The 15701-nt window shown below is 49.5% G+C and overlaps 1 protein-coding gene across 1 annotated transcript in view; it reads right to left on the bottom strand.

Moving 5' to 3' along the window:
* The window catches only part of LOC307133598 (craniofacial development protein 2-like), a 1416430-nt gene that overhangs the window by 561291 nt on the left and 839438 nt on the right, over nucleotides 1-15701 (bottom strand). The gene's annotated exons all lie outside the window — the stretch shown is intronic.

Genomic DNA, 15701 nt, shown 5'->3' with positions numbered 1-15701 from the left:
TCGGGCCATCCATTGTAAGGGCGCGTGGTCGGTTACCAGGGTGAAGTGACGTCCGGGGAGGTAGTAGCGCAGCTCCAGGACTGCCCACTTGACAGCCAACGCCTCCTTCTCGACGGTCGCATACCGTTGTTCGGCGGGGGTCAGCTTTCGGCTGATGTAGATCACCGGGTGTTCCTCACCGTTCAGGACCTGGGACAGAACGGCTCCCAACCCGGTGTCGGATGCGTCCGTCTGCAGCAGGAAGGGGCGGTTGAAGTCGGGAGCACGGGCTCTGCCGTGAGGGCCGTCTTGATCCGCTGGAACGCCGTCTCCGTCTCAGTGGTCCACGGAACCTTCTCCGGTTGCCCCTTCCTGGTCAGGTCTGTCAGGGGAAAGGCTAAGGAGGAGAAGTCAGGGATAAAACATCGGTAGTACCCCGCCAACCCCAAAAAGGCCCGTACCTGAGTCTTGGAGGTGGGACGCGGTGCGGAGCGGATCGCAGTCACCTTCTTCTCCTGTGGGCGGATTAGGCCGCGTCCCACCTGGTAGCCCAGGTACTTTGCTTCGGCTAGGGCCAGGTGACACTTCCGGGGGTTGGCGGTCAGGCCAGCCCGGCGGAGCTCCGACAGCACCTTCCGCAGCCGGTCCAGATGGTCCTCCCAGGTCTCCGAGTGGATGACGATGTCGTCCAGATACGCAGCCGCATAGGTTTGATGCGGCCGCAGGAGGATGTCCATCATCCGCTGGAACGTGGCTGGGGCCCCATGCAGGCCGAAGGGAAGGCCGCGGTACTGCCAGTGGCCACTTGGGGTGGAGAAGGCGGTCTTGGACTTGGCTTCCTCCGTCAGGGGCACCTGCCAGTAGCCTTTCGTCAGGTCCAGGGTTGAGATGTACCGGGCCCTTCCCAAGCGATCCAGGAGTTCGTCGACCCGGGGCATGGGGTACCCATCGAACTCGGAGACCTCGTTCAACCGGCGGAAGTCGTTGCAGAAGCGGAAGGTGCCGTCGGGCTTGGGGACCATGACGATGGGGCTGGACCATGGGCTGCGAGATGGTTCGATGACCCCCAACTTCAACATCTCCTCTACCTCTTCCTCGATGGCGTGTCGCAGAGCCTCCGGAACCCGGTAGGGCCGCTGTCGTACGACGACTCCCCTGGGTGTGCGGACGTCATGCTCCAACACGTGAGTCCGCCCGGGTCGAGGAGAGAACACAGCAGAAAACTGACTGACCAGGTGCTGTAGCTCCGATTTCTGGGCGGTGGAAAGCTGAGGGTCCATGTCGACCACCACGGTAGCCCCGGCGGCGAGGGCGGAGAGCTGGGGTCCTGTTCCGACCCACCGCTTCAGGAGGTTCACATGGTATAACTGGTCTTCCTTTCTCTTCCCCGGCTGGCGCACGCGGTAGGTGACTGGGCCGACCTTCTCAGTGATGGTGAACGGCCCTTGCCAGGTGGCAAGGAACTTACAGGCGGCCGTGGGCACCAGGATCAGGACGTGGTCACCCCGCCGGAACTCCCGTGGCTGTGCCGCCCGATCGTAGTGCCGCTGCTGGGCCCGTTGGGCCTGAGTGAGGTGCTCCCTGACGATGGGCATCACCCGGTCGATGCGCTCCCGCATCTGCCTTACGTGCTCGATGGTGGTTCGATGGGTGGCTGGCTGTTGCTCCCAGGCCTCTCTGGCGACGTCCAGGAGCCCACGGGGCTGTCGGCCGAAGAGGAGTTCGAAGGGGGGTAAGCCTGTGGAGGCCTGGGGAACCTCTCGGATCCCGAAGAGCACGTAAGGCAGCATCTGGTCCCAGTCGCACGTGTCCTCGGCGGCCACCCGGCGCAGCATCTGTTTCAGCATCTGGTTGAACCGCTCCAAGAGGCTCCACTCGTGGGGGTAGGACGGTGGCTTTGACCAGGCTGACCGCGCTGCCGGAGTCCAGGAGAGCCAGATATGGGCGGCCGTTGATGGTCACCTCCGCCCGCGGAGCGTTCTCGGTCCGGACGTTGAGCCCGCTAGCCAAGCTCGTCCTGGTGAGCGGGGTTCCTCGGTGGGCATGGGTTCATCCTGCGGGCCGGGAACCGCCGGTCTGCTTACTGGCCGCTGGGTGCCCTCCGGCGGGCGTCGTTCCTGGACCACCCTTCGGGGAAATGGTGGCGCTCGCTCCCCAACCTCACGCTGTTGGGTGGCTTCCGCCAGCTCAATGGCCTCTGCGAGCACGTCCAGGCTTGTAGGCTTCCGCATCCCTGCTGCCTGACGAAGCGGCCGCGGGAGGGCTCGGAGAAGGCGGTCAATGACGGTCAATGACCTGGTGTGCGGTGAGATCCCCGGCCAGAAGCCAATGGTGGGCGAGATGAGACAGATCCGCGGCTTGAGCCCGGGCGGGCCGGCGGGTGTTATAGGTCCAGTCGTGGAACAGCTGTGCAGCGTTCAGCGGTGACAGCCCTGCACGGCCCAGGATCTCCCTCTTCAGCCCTTCATAGGTTGCATTCTGTTCGGGGGTCAGCATGAAGTAGACACGCTGAGCTTCTCCGGTTAACAGCGGGGCCAGGATCCGGCCCCACTCATCTCTGGGCCACGCCTCCCGGACGGCAATGGCCTCGAACATTTTCAGATACAGCGCGACGTCATCATGCGACGTCATCCGTGGCACCAACTGTGTTGCTTGGGCGCGGGGATATGGCAGCGGAGCGCGCTGGGCAGCAACGACGCGGAGCGCGGCGAGCTCTCTCTCTGACTCGCCTTGGCGGGAGGCCATATGCTCCATGATTTGCTGCTGGCGGATGCTCACCTCGGTGAGGTGTTTCAGCAGCTCGTCCATGTTGGGGGAGGAGCGCCACCTGGGGAAACAGAGAGGGAAGGTGAGTGAAAAGAAACCAACCGGAAATCCCTCAACCAAAACAATGCGGAGGACTTCCGGGATGAACCCGGAAGTGCGGCGAACTGTGCCGGGGAAATGTGTCGGTGCTTCTTCAGTGTAATGCTCGCATTCTCCACCAGTGTGACGGGGTGAAGAAGCACACGACACGAGGTTGCAGGTGAGTTCCCCGAAGGGTGGGTTTTATTTAAGTGGCAGAGTGAAAGTGGGCCAGAGTGAATTATGATCACCTTCCTAATATTGTGTTGGTTCCCCTTTTGCTGCCAAAACAGCCCTGACCCGTCGAGGCATGGACTCCACTAGACCTCTGAAGGCGTGCTGAGGTATCTGGCACCAAGATATTAGTAGCAGATCCTTTAAGTCCTGTAAGTTGCGAGGTGGGGCCTCCATGGATCGGACTTGTTTGTTCAGCACATTACCATATCCTAGCCTCCATTCTATAAGGTAAATATGTTTAATATGTTCAGCACATCCCACAGATGCCCGATTGGATTGAGATCTGGGGAATTTGGAGGGCAAGTCAACACCTCAAGGTCGTTGTTGTGCTCCTCAAACCATTCCTGAACCATTTTTGCTTTGTGGCAGGGCGCATTATCCTGCTGAAAGAGGCCACAGCCACCAGGGAATACTGTTTCCATTAAAAGGGTTTACATGGTCTGCAACGATGCTTAGGTACATGGTTCATATCAAAGTAACATCCACATGACCCAAGGTTTCCCATGCAGCAGAACATTGCCCAAAGCATCACACTGCCTCCGCCGGCTTGCCTTCTTCCAATAGTGCATCCTGGTACCATGTGTTCCCCAGGTAAGCGAAGCACCCGGCCATCCACATGATGTAAAAGAAAATGTGATTCATCAGACCAGGCCACCTTCTTCCATTGCTCCGTGGTCCAGTTCTGATGCTCACATGCCCACTGATGGCACTTTCGGTTGTGGACAGGGGTCAGCATGGGCACCCTGACTAGTCTGCGGCTATGCAGCCCCATACACAACAAACTGGCATGCACTGTGTATTCTGACACCTTTCTATCAGAACCAGCATTAACTTCTTGAGCAATTTGAGCTACAGTAGCTCGTCTGTTTGATTGGAACACACGACCCAGCCTTTGCTCCCCACGTGCATACTATGACCCTTGTCACCAGTTCATTGTTCCTTCCTTGATAGATATTGGATATTGACCACTGCAGACCGGGAACACCACACAAGTTTTGAAGATGCTCTGACCCAGTCATCTCAAAATGTTTTATATATATATTGTGACGAGTCTCTCTGGGCATATCAGCGTCGCCCTGGCAACCAACGCACGGCACCTGCACAACCTCATCACGGGCTGATCGGTCACAGCTGCACCCGATCAGCGAGAGGCTGTAAAAGCCGCTGCCGCTCTCACTTGAGCAGACACCCGTCTCATGCTGAACGTGCTGGAACTAATCCTCTTTCTCTTACCTCACAGAAGGCAGCGAGTGACCGACAGCCCGATTGAGCACGCCTGGACACCCACCTTCATGAGCACGAGGACTTCACAGGAACACCAGCCACGACGACAGCACGCACCTTTGTTTCACCGTTTGCACCTATTCCCCAAAGTACTCACAATAAATCCACCCTCCGGGGTTCACTTTCACGAGCAACCTTGTTGTGTGATTTCTCACCCGTGACATCTGGTGGAGAATGCGGGCAACTGCATGAGAAATCACACACAAGTGTTTGCAGTTTTCACCGCACTAAAATATATTTTTGTTCTCTTTCTGTTCACCACCCCAGCACCGATCGGCGCTCTCTCTTCCGTTGGAGATGGAGGAAATACTGAAGCGCCTCACCGAAGTCAGCATCCGCCAGCAGCAGATCGTGGAACATCTGGCCACTCGGCAGGGCAGAGCTGAAGATGATATCGCCGCCCTTCATGCCCAGGCGGCCCAGCCAGTTCCACTTCCTGACCCCCGCATACGAGCGACTCGGCTGCTGCCTAAAATGACGGATCACGACGATGTTGAAGCATATCTCCAAATTTTTGAAACAACGGCCAATCGGGAAGGATGGCGTATCGAAGACTGGGCTTCCGCGCTGGCTCCTCTCCTAACCGGTGAAGCCCAGCGAGCTTATTTTTCCCTTCCTCCCGCGATCACGAACGACTACAGGGAAGTGAAACGAGAGGTCCTCGCCCGGTTGGGGCTTTTTGTCCCATCTGCGCAGCGCAACAGTTCCATGAGTGGGAGATTAAAGGTCGGATGCCAGCGCGGGCCCAGGCCGCTAATCTCGTCCGGTTGGCTCAACATTGGCTACTGGACGGGGAGCCCACCGCAGATCAGGTAGTGGAACGAGTGGTCATCGATCGCCTACTCCGCGCCCTGCCTCGGTCCCATCGTCAGGCGGTGGGTATGAGGAACCCCGCCACTGTCCTCGATCTGGTGGAGGCGATCGAGCTGGCGGATGCGGTCCACCAGCGAGAGGCCGGAGAGAGAGCGCCGCCATTTCCCCGGAGGGTGGTCCAGGAGCGACGCACGCCGGAGGGCACCTCGCGCGCAGTTGGCAGACCGGCAGTTCCGTTTCCGATGGACGAGCCCATGCCCACCGCAGAACCAACGACGCCCCCTCGGGCTTGGCTGGCGGGCTGCATCGTACATCAGCACGTCCCACCTGCGGCTCCAGAGGCGGACGTCCAGCTGAACGGTAAGCCCATCCGGGCGCTTCTGGACTCGGGCAGCGCAGTCACCCTCATCCAGGCTCGTCTGTGTCCGCCTCACCCTGGCCAAAAGAGTTACCTCCCGATCACGTGTGTGCATGGAGACACCCAACAAGTACCCGCTCGCCGTGTGAACATCGCTGCCGCCCATGGCACCTGGCCCGTCGAAGCTGGATTGGTAAAGAACCTACCGGTCCCACTGTTGCTTGGAAGAGATTGGCCAGGGTTTGGCCGCCTGCTTGCCACCATTGCTCAGCCCGCCAGCCCGGAACGGAACTGCCGCCGTCGTCGCCGGCCACAAAGATGTCGTCGCCGGCCGGCCGGCGCTGCTAGCTTCGGACAGCGGGAGAGATGGTGAGTCCCCCTCGTTAAATTCTAACCTGTTCTATGATGTGTTCCAGCAGGCCAGCGAGGGGGGCTCTTTTGCCAAAGAACAGCGGGAGGATGATCGCCTAAAGCACTGCTGGGGTCAAGTTAGGACTGTGGACGGAAAAGACGTCCTCCCACGGCCCCATCCTCTCCCGCACTTTGTGGTCCGAAGCGGTCTGCTATACTGCGTGGCTCAGCGTATGGGGAAGGAGAAGGAGCTTCTGGTCGTCCCGCGGACGAAGACGGAAACCATCGTCGAACTGGCCCATTCCCATCCGATGGCAGGTCACCTAGGAGCGGCTAACACCATCCAGCGGATCCGGGATCGCTTTCACTGGCCGGGTCTGGAGGCGGATTCTGTAAGGCCTGTCCGACCTGCCAACGCACGGCGCCCAGGACTCCTCCCCCCAGCCCGCTGATTCCCTTACCCATCATCGAGGTGCCCTTCGAGCGCATCGGAATGGATCTGGTGGGGCCGTTGCCTAAGTCTGCCCAAGGGCATGAACACATCCTCGTCATCGTGGACTACGCCACCCGGTATCCAGAAGCAGTCCCCCTGCGGAAAGCCACAGCGAAAGCCATCGCCCAGGAGCTGTTTCTGTTGGCCAGCCGGGTCGGCCTCCCGACCGAGATACTGTCTGACCAGGGAACCCCGTTCATGTCCCGGCTAATGGTAGACCTCTGCAGGCTGCTGGGGGTGAAACAGTTGAGGACCACTGTTTACCACCCGCAAACCGACGGACTCGTGGAACGCTTCAACCAGACTCTAAAACAGATGCTCCGAAGGGTAGCGGCGGAGGACAAGCGGGACTGGGACCTGATGATCCCCTACGTCCTCTTCGGCATCCGCGAGGTCCCTCAAGCCTCAACTGGTTTCAACCCCTTCGAGCTCCTGTTCAGTCGCCAGCCTCGGATGTCTGGCGGGAGGCCTGGGAACAGCAGCCTGCCCCTCATCACGTCACCCAGATGAGGGAGAGGATCGACCGTGTCATGCCATTAGTCCGGGAACATCTCAGCAAGGCACAACAGGCCCAACAACGCCATTACAACCGGGCAGCCCAACCACGGGAGTTCCAGCCGGGAGACAGAGTAATGGTCTTGGTCCCTACTTCCGCCTGCAAGTTCCTGGCGTCGTGGCAAGGGCCGTACACCGTGGTGGAGAAGATTGGTCCCGTGACGTACCGGGTACGCAACCGGGAAGAAGACGAACGGAGCAGTTATACCACATCAACCTACTGAAGAAGTGGCAAGGGACCCGAGACCAGCTCGCCGCCCTGAGTCTCACCGATCCCGTGGTTGTTGACATGGACCCCCACCTGTCGGCTGCCCAGAAGACCGAGCTGCAGAACCTGGTCAGACAGTTCACGGATGTGTTCTCCCCTAGGCCCGGGCAGACCAACGTCATCCAACATGACATCAGGACCGCCCCTGGAGTCATCGTCAGGCAACGGCCCTACCGAGTCCCAGAAGCTCGTTGGCAGGCTATTGAGGAGGAAATCCAGGAAATGCAGAAGTTGGGGGTGATAGAACCATCTCGCAGCCCATGGTCCAGCCCCATCGTGATGGTACCCAAGCCGGATGGCACCCTCCGCTTCTGCAATGACTTCCGCCGGCTCAACGAAGTCTCCGAGTTCGACGGCTATCCCATGCCTCGGGTCGACGAGCTGCTAGACCGCCTGGAGAGGGCCCGGTACATCACGACCCTGGTACATTCGGCCTGCACGGGGCCCCTGCGACCTTCCAACGAATTATGGACATCATCCTACGGCCCCACCAAGCGTACGCAGCCGCGTATTTGGATGACGTCGTGGTGCACTCCGAGGCATGGGAGGAACACCTGGAACGTCTGCGGAGGGTGCTCTCGGAGCTCCGGCGGGCTGGACTGACCGCCAACCCCCGCAAATGCCACCTCGCGCTCTCTGAGGCGAAGTACCTGGGGTTCCAGGTTGGCCGGGGCCTCATCAGGCCCCAGGAGAAGAAGGTGGAAGCCATCCGCAACGCACCCAGACCACAAACAAAATCCCAGGTACGCGCCTTTTTGGGGTTGGCAGGGTACTATCGCTGTTTCATCCCCAACTTCTCCTCTATAGCCGCCCCCCTGACAGACCTGACCAGGAAGGGGCAGCCCGAGAAGACCTGTTGGACGTCGGCCGCCGAAGAGGCCTTCGCCCAACTCAAGACGGCCCTGACAGCGTCTCCGGTACTCCGCGCCCCTTACTTCGGCTGCCCCTTCCTGCTGCAAACGGATGCTTCCGACACCGGACTGGGAGCCGTCCTATCCCAAGTCCAGGAGGGTGAGGAACATCCCATACTTTACATCAGCAGAAAGCTGTCCCCGGCAGAGAAGAACTACGCCGCCGTCGAGAAGGAGGCCCTGGCCATCAAGTGGGCAGTCCTGGAGCTGCGGTACTACCTCCTCGGCCGTAAGTTCACCCAGCTGACCGACCATGCTCCTCTCCAGTAGATGGCCCGGGCGAAGGATACCAACGCCAGGGTGACCAGCTGGTTCCTCGCGCTCCAGGACTTCCACTTCGAAGTACGACATCGGGCCGGGGCCGCCAACGCCAACGCTGATGGACTCTCGCGGATGTGGGCAGCTTTTTCAGGTCTGTCAGGGGTCATTCCCCACCCACCCCTTGTTTCACCCCTACTGTCTCCTCTCGTTCCCAGGGCCAGAACGACGCTTGGGGGGGGGGGATGTGACGAGTCTCTCTGGGCATATCAGCGTCGCCCTGGCAACCAACGCACGGCACCTGCACAACCTCATCACGGGCTGATCGGTCACAGCTGCACCCGATCAGCGAGAGACTGTAAAAGCCGCTGCCGCTCTCACTTGAGCAGACACCCGTCTCATGCTGAACGTGCTGGAACTAATCCTCTTTCTCTTACCTCACAGAAGGCAGCGAGTGACCGACAGCCCGATTGAGCAAGCCTGGACACCCACCTTCACGAGCACGAGGACTTCACAGGAACACCAGCCACGACGACAGCACGCACCTTTGTTTCACCGTTTGCACCTATTCCCCAAAGTACTCACAATAAATCCACCCTCCGGGGTTCACTTTCACGAGCAACCTTGTTGTGTGATTTCTCACCCGTGACAAATATATATATATATATATATATATATATATATTCCAGCAGGATTCTCTGAAATTGTAATTATAATGGAAAAATAATTTAAGCCGTATTTATGGGGTCATATGCAGGTGCTGGTCATATAATTAAAATTGTTGTAAATTGACCCATTTGTTTCCTTTTTTTCCCTTTGTACTACGTTTCTCATAAATCCTGGCAACTTGCATTACCATGTGATGTACTACATTACCCATAATCCCCTGATCAAGGTCTATAAATAGACCTCACTTCCTTTGTTCTTTTGAATTGGTGAGGTGTGGGAGTTTGAAAGGACACCCAACCATGTCCTTTGAGTCCTTTCCTTAGGATGCGTTAAGGAAGTTTGTTTTGACAATTGTATGGTTTGTATTTCTTTATATAATTATTTGGATTGAATATATATTGTTAATGTTTATTTATGAATTGTTTGTATGAGTCTGATTATCCTTTTTGTATGGGTTGTAGTGACTAAAGACCATCCTGTTCATCCTGTACATCTTGTTTCATCTTGTTCATCCTACCCATCCTATTCATCCCATCCTGATAATCCTATCCTTTTATTAACATCTGTCATGTGAATTTGCCCCTGGTATCTCCATGTGCTTTTGGGTTATTCAAAGAATTCAAGACTTAAGCATCCGGAACTCAATAAATTAAAGACTGCAAGGACTAGATCTTTCCCAGTGTTTTAATCAGACACACCACCAAGTTTCTACAATTCTGACGAACTCTGGGTATTTAACATCTGAAACCCAACAAAAATATCATCAAAAAGTTTATTTATTTCACTAATTCCATTAAAAAAGTGAAAATTGTATATTATATTATATTCATTCATTACACACAGACTGATTTATTTCAAATGTTTATTTCTTTTAATTTTGATGATTATAACTGACAACTAAGGAAAAGCCCAAATTCAGTATCTCAGAAACCTAGAATATTACTTAAGACCAATACAAAGAAATTATTTTTTAGAAATCTTGGCCAACTGAAAAGTATGAACATGAAAAGTATGAGCATGTACAGCACTCAATACTTAGTTGGGGCTCCTTTTGCCTGAATTACTGCAGCAATGCGGCATGGCATGGAGTCGATCAGTCTGTGGCACTGCTCAGGTGTTATGAAAGCCCAGGTTGCTCTGATAGCGGCCTTCAGCTCTTTTGCATTGTTGGGTCTGACATATCTTCCTCTTCACAATACCCCATAGATTTTTTATGGGGTTAAGGTCAGGCGAGTTTGCTGGCCAATTAAGAACAGGGATACCATGGTCCTTAAACCAGGTACTGGTTGCTTTGGCACTGTGTGCCAAGTCCTGTTGGAAAATTAAATCTGCATCTCCATAAAGTTGGTCAGCAGCAGGAAGCATGAAGTGCTCTAAAACTTCCTGGTATACGGCTGCGTTGACCTTGGACCTCAGAAAACACAGTGGACCAACACCAGCAGATGACATGGCACCCCAAACCATCACTGACTGTGGAAACTTTACACTGGACCTCAAGAAACGTGGATTGTGTGCCTCTCCTCTTATCCTCCAGACTCTGGGACCCTGATTTCCAAAGGAAATGCAAAATTTACTTTCACCAGAGAACATAACTTTGGACCACTCAGCAGCAGTCCAGTCCTTTTTGTCTTTAGCCCAGGCGAGACGCTTCTGACACTGTCTGTTGTTCAAGAGTGGCTTGACACAAGGAATGCGACAGCTGAAACCCATATCTTGCACACGTCTTTGCATAGTGGTTCTTGAAGCACTGACTCCAGCTGCAGTCCACTCTTTGTGAATCTCCTCCACATTTTTTAATGGGTTTTGTTTCACAATCCTCTCCAGGGTGCGGTTATCCCTATTGCTTGTACGCTTTTTTCTACCACATCTTTTCCTTTCCTTCACCTCTCCATTAACCCTTAATCGTCCCTCAAGTAGGGTTTACGTTTGAGTCCCTTGGGGTCAGATAGACCCCAAACTTTTACAGAGCGATTGCATCAGGAAATATACATTTTTTACATGGAAAACTATATATAATTTTTTTATTTACTTCTCAACTATACATTTATGCTGTGTTTTAGTGGGTATTTGGTAGTTTTTTACCCATTTACTGCACAAATACTTAACTTTGTCATACATTGGCTCATTAAAAAATATTTTTTTGTGCAAAAAAAGTGCAATGACCACATTATGCTCTAGAGGTCCATAGGGAAGTTATGCAAAAGTTAAGCTGCCTTTCATCTTTCTTTTATTTGCCCCTTTCCCTCTCTTTCTCATGATTGTTCCATGTTGCATTTGTGCTCTAGTATTTGTCCTTCATTTATGTATGGAATTTTTTCAGATTTATGCCAGTTTTGTTGATTTTATTTGCCAGTTTCTATAAAAATGCTCTGTTGCAGTCACACGTGTGTGTGTGTGCGTGTGTGTGCGTGTGCGTGCGTTCCACTTTGTGTTTATGCTCTAGGACCAGATCTTGATATAAATGTAGACGTTTTCAGATTTATACAGGATTTAGTTTATTTTATTTTTTTCAAACAAATTGCATTTTTTACATTTTCCCATTCATTGCCAAAATCAAAAAAATGGTGTGTGTGTGTATACGAACGAACATGCTTGTTCCATATTGCATTTGAGCTCTAGTATTAGTCTTAGATATGAAAATCTTTCAGATTTATGCCGGTTTTGTTGATTTTATTCGCCAATTTCAATAAAAATACTCTGTATTTCGTGCGTGTGTGCGTGCGTTATACTTTGTATTTATGCTCTAGGACCAGACCTTGATATAAATGTAGAAATTTTCAGATTTATACTGGATTTAGTACATTTTTTTGACAAAAAAAAAGTGAAAAAAAAAGTTTGTTTTTTACACTTTCCCATTCATTTTCAATGTGGGGTCAATCTGACCCCGAGGGACTTAAACGGTAAAAAAATTTTTACACACCTTTAGAACAACCAAATCAAGCCCAGACTTTTTTGTGCATGTTTAGAAAGATTATTTAGGAACAGTCACAGAGTCTCATGGCCCTGAGATGAAGGGAACACTTTTTAAAAATGGAGGAAAAGTCCTGTGGGGTCAGCTGGACCCCAAGGGACGATTAAGGGTTAATGTGCTTGGACACTCTGTGAACAGCCAGTCTCTTTTGCAATTACCTTTTGTGTCTTGCCAGTGCCGGCCCGTGGCATAGGCGGAATAGGCAAATGCTAGGGGCGCCACCCATCCATAGGGGCGCCAAAATGTATTAATTATACTATTTTATTAATATTAATTTGAAATATTACCAAATAAAGCACAAAAAACGTAACTAAGTCCCCCGCCTCTTCCCGGTCCGCCTCATCAATCTCCCCCTCGCCGATCTACTTGAAGTGCGTCAGAAATACAACGCGCGATCAGGGGAATTTGTTGTGTCGCGTCGCCTCTCGCCGCATCCAACGCAGACAGGATTGCTTTCATTTTTTAGGGTGCTTGGCCGCTCGCTCCAGGTGTTGACACGGTGTCAGTTGCCTGATATGATGGATGGCCGAATTGAAGTGTCAAAAAAGACAGAAGCCCTCTGATGCAGGCAAGATAAGGGATAGCCTACACTGCTCTTCTTAAAGTATTTGCGTCTTGTTTCTAGTCTAAATATCTAAAAATTCTTAAATCAAGGTGCATTTACTAGATAAGTAAAATGACAGAAGATAATTTTCTTGTTTTCTTGAAAATAAAATCAAAATGATGTGAGTTTTTGCTTAAAACAAGCAAAATGATCTGCCAATGAAGTGAGAAAAATAATCTTGTTTCTGATTGAAATCTTGTTTCTGTCCCAAACAGAAATTAGATTATTTTTCTCACCCCATTGGCAGATAATTTTGCTTGTTTTAAGCAAAAACTCACTTCATTTTGATTTTATTTTCAAGTAAACAAGAAAAATGTCTTATGTCATTTTACTTATCTAGTAAATATACCTTGATTTAAGAATTTTTAGATATTTGGACTGGAAACAGGAAAAAGATTCTAAATAAGAAGAGCATTTTTTGCAGTGTAAAGAAGTAAAGGGATGTCAAATAAATGAACAGTTTATTTAATTGCATAGTAGTAAAATACTAATGTTTGCTAATTAATTCCAGTTATTTTTACCTTAAACTTTATGCAAGCAGCTGTTCTGGGTTCTCCAGAGGCCACAGCCAGTGTGATTTTGTACAAAAATAAATAATATTAAAATATTAAACGCATGTAATATCACTTTTTTTAATAGCCTAATGTTTTTACTCTGCAGTTGTGCAGTTTTAAGGGGGTGTATAGCAATTTTAAAATGTATTTGCCGAAATTAGTAATGTTTATTTAAAATAGCAACATTTTATGTAAAATTCACATTAAATATCAAAATTTCTCAGTTGAATTCCTGGTGAAAACATGAAAATGCTCATAGTTTAGTGGAAGATTGCTGCCATCTACTGGAAAACAAACACTTTTGCTAGTTCTCAATGAATAGTTTGTGCATGAATGTTAGATGCACTCTTGCTCTTTGTGTTTAGGCTGTAATGTGGCATAGGCGCAATTTTTGTACAGTTTTACTATCATCAGCCTTTAAAAAATAAAAAATAATAATAATATCATGAACATAATGACGGGACAGAATGGACTGGACATCATATAAAACAACAACAACAATAAAAATAAAACATCAATGCATTACAAAAATAAAACAGTACCAGTGTTTCCGCAACTTAGACTGTTAACATGTAGTGCTTAACCTTGATACAAGGGGCACCAAGTAAAATCTTGCCTAGGGCAGCAAATTGGTCAGGGCCGGCCCTGTGTCTTGCCCTCCTTGTGCAAGGTGTCAATGGTGGTCTTTTGGACAACTATCAAGTCAGCAGTCTTCCCTGTGATTGTGTAACCTAGAACTAGACTGAGAGACCATTTAAAGGCCTTTGCAGGTGTTTTGAGTTAATTAGCTGATTAGAGTGTGGCACCAGGTGTCTTCCATGCCACGCCGCATTGCTGCAATAATTCAGGCAAAAGAAGCCCCAACTAAGTATTGAGTGCTGTACATGCTCATACTTTTCATGTTCATACTTTTCAGTTGGCCAAGATTTCTAAAAAATAATTTCTTTGTATTGGTCTTAAGTAATATTCAAATTTTCTGAGATTCTGAATTTGGGATTTTCCTAAGTTGTCAGTTATAATCATCAAAATTAAAAGAAATAAACATTTGAAATATATCAGTCTGTGTGTAATGAATGAATATAATATACAAGTTTCACTTTTTGAATGGAATTAGTGTAATAAATCAACTTTTTGATGATATTCTAATTATATGATCAGCACCTGTACAACAGTAATCATCTCTCCATTTTGCCCTGGATTTTTAAATAATAAATTAAAGCACACGCATACAGTATGTACAGTAACTATATTATGAATGCATTGTGCATAAAATACAAGTCATTTAATGTGCAATATTTTTTTCAGTTTCTTAGGATTTATTTAGCAAATTCCAGATTACAAAGAAGAAATGCCACAGTTTTAATAATAATAATAATAATATAGTAATTATAATAATAACTGTCATCATCATCTTAAGTATCAGGCACAATTGCTTTGGCATTATGGAATGAAAGGCATGCAAAACTGATAACTGAAAAACAGAAAACTAAAGACATGAAGGCTGAGAGAGAGAAGAGAGAGACATGAGGGGTAAAAGAGGAAAAGACATGTCAAATGAGTGAGGCAGCTTTAGCTTAATGGGACTTTGAGAGAGACAAATCAAGACAAAGGACAGCCCACAGAGAGAAAAAAAAGGGAAAAGGGCATGAAAATGAAAAAAATGTCATGCAAAATGGTACATACATATTTATAAGCCAGACCCTCTGTGTAGACCGCAACAACAACAAATGTCAAAATGTCAACTGGAACCGTGAGAGCAGAAAGATCATTATAACGCAATTATTAGCAAAAGACGAGAAACAAAAACAGACATTCACACATTTGAGACTTAAAAGCAGACTAAATTTGTACCATCAGCAATGCTTGAATAAATATTAGGATCAAAAATCATTCCTCTTTTAATTTTCCATATATCATACTTTCACTTCTGCATATTTCATTTGTAATATGGCTATAATATAAATGGTTATTCTACATATTTCTTTACTATCCAGCAGGAGCCAGTCCTGTTCTTTATAACTATTTATATTTCATAACAATGTTTATGATATTTACACACAATAATGAACTCTATCAGATATAACTCTCTGGAAAATATTTCAAGCTTTTGTGCATTAAAATAGGACAAAACAGATAATTTTGTTTATTAGTTCATATTTATATAGGGATATTTTTCTACAAAGGTCAATGTTTATGGATTAGGGAAAGGGATTTGGTGATATAATAATCATACTGTACAAATTGTCTTTACTGCATTGCTCGTCGATGCAGCATCCGCAGGCACCAGGTATGGAAATGCTGACTCATCTGCCTCCTTTTAGTCAATGAATCGAATACAGATTTCATATACTATACTTCAGTGCTTGTTTTGATGCACTATTATTACTTGACCAGTAGATGGCGCAAGATACCAGGGGCAGAACAACCGTTCACTCGAGGTGGAAAACAAAACCATAGCATATTGCTTTGTGCTATTGAAGGCTTCCTCATGCTGATTTCTGTTCTTATTCTTCATTAACCCATATCACTCTAAAACATGATCTCTGAAACAC

The sequence above is a fragment of the Gobio gobio genome (genome assembly GCF_949357685.1).
Source record: "Gobio gobio genome assembly, chromosome: 11".
Lineage (NCBI taxonomy): Eukaryota > Metazoa > Chordata > Actinopteri > Cypriniformes > Gobionidae > Gobio > Gobio gobio.
This window is presented reverse-complemented; position numbering and strand designations above follow the sequence as displayed.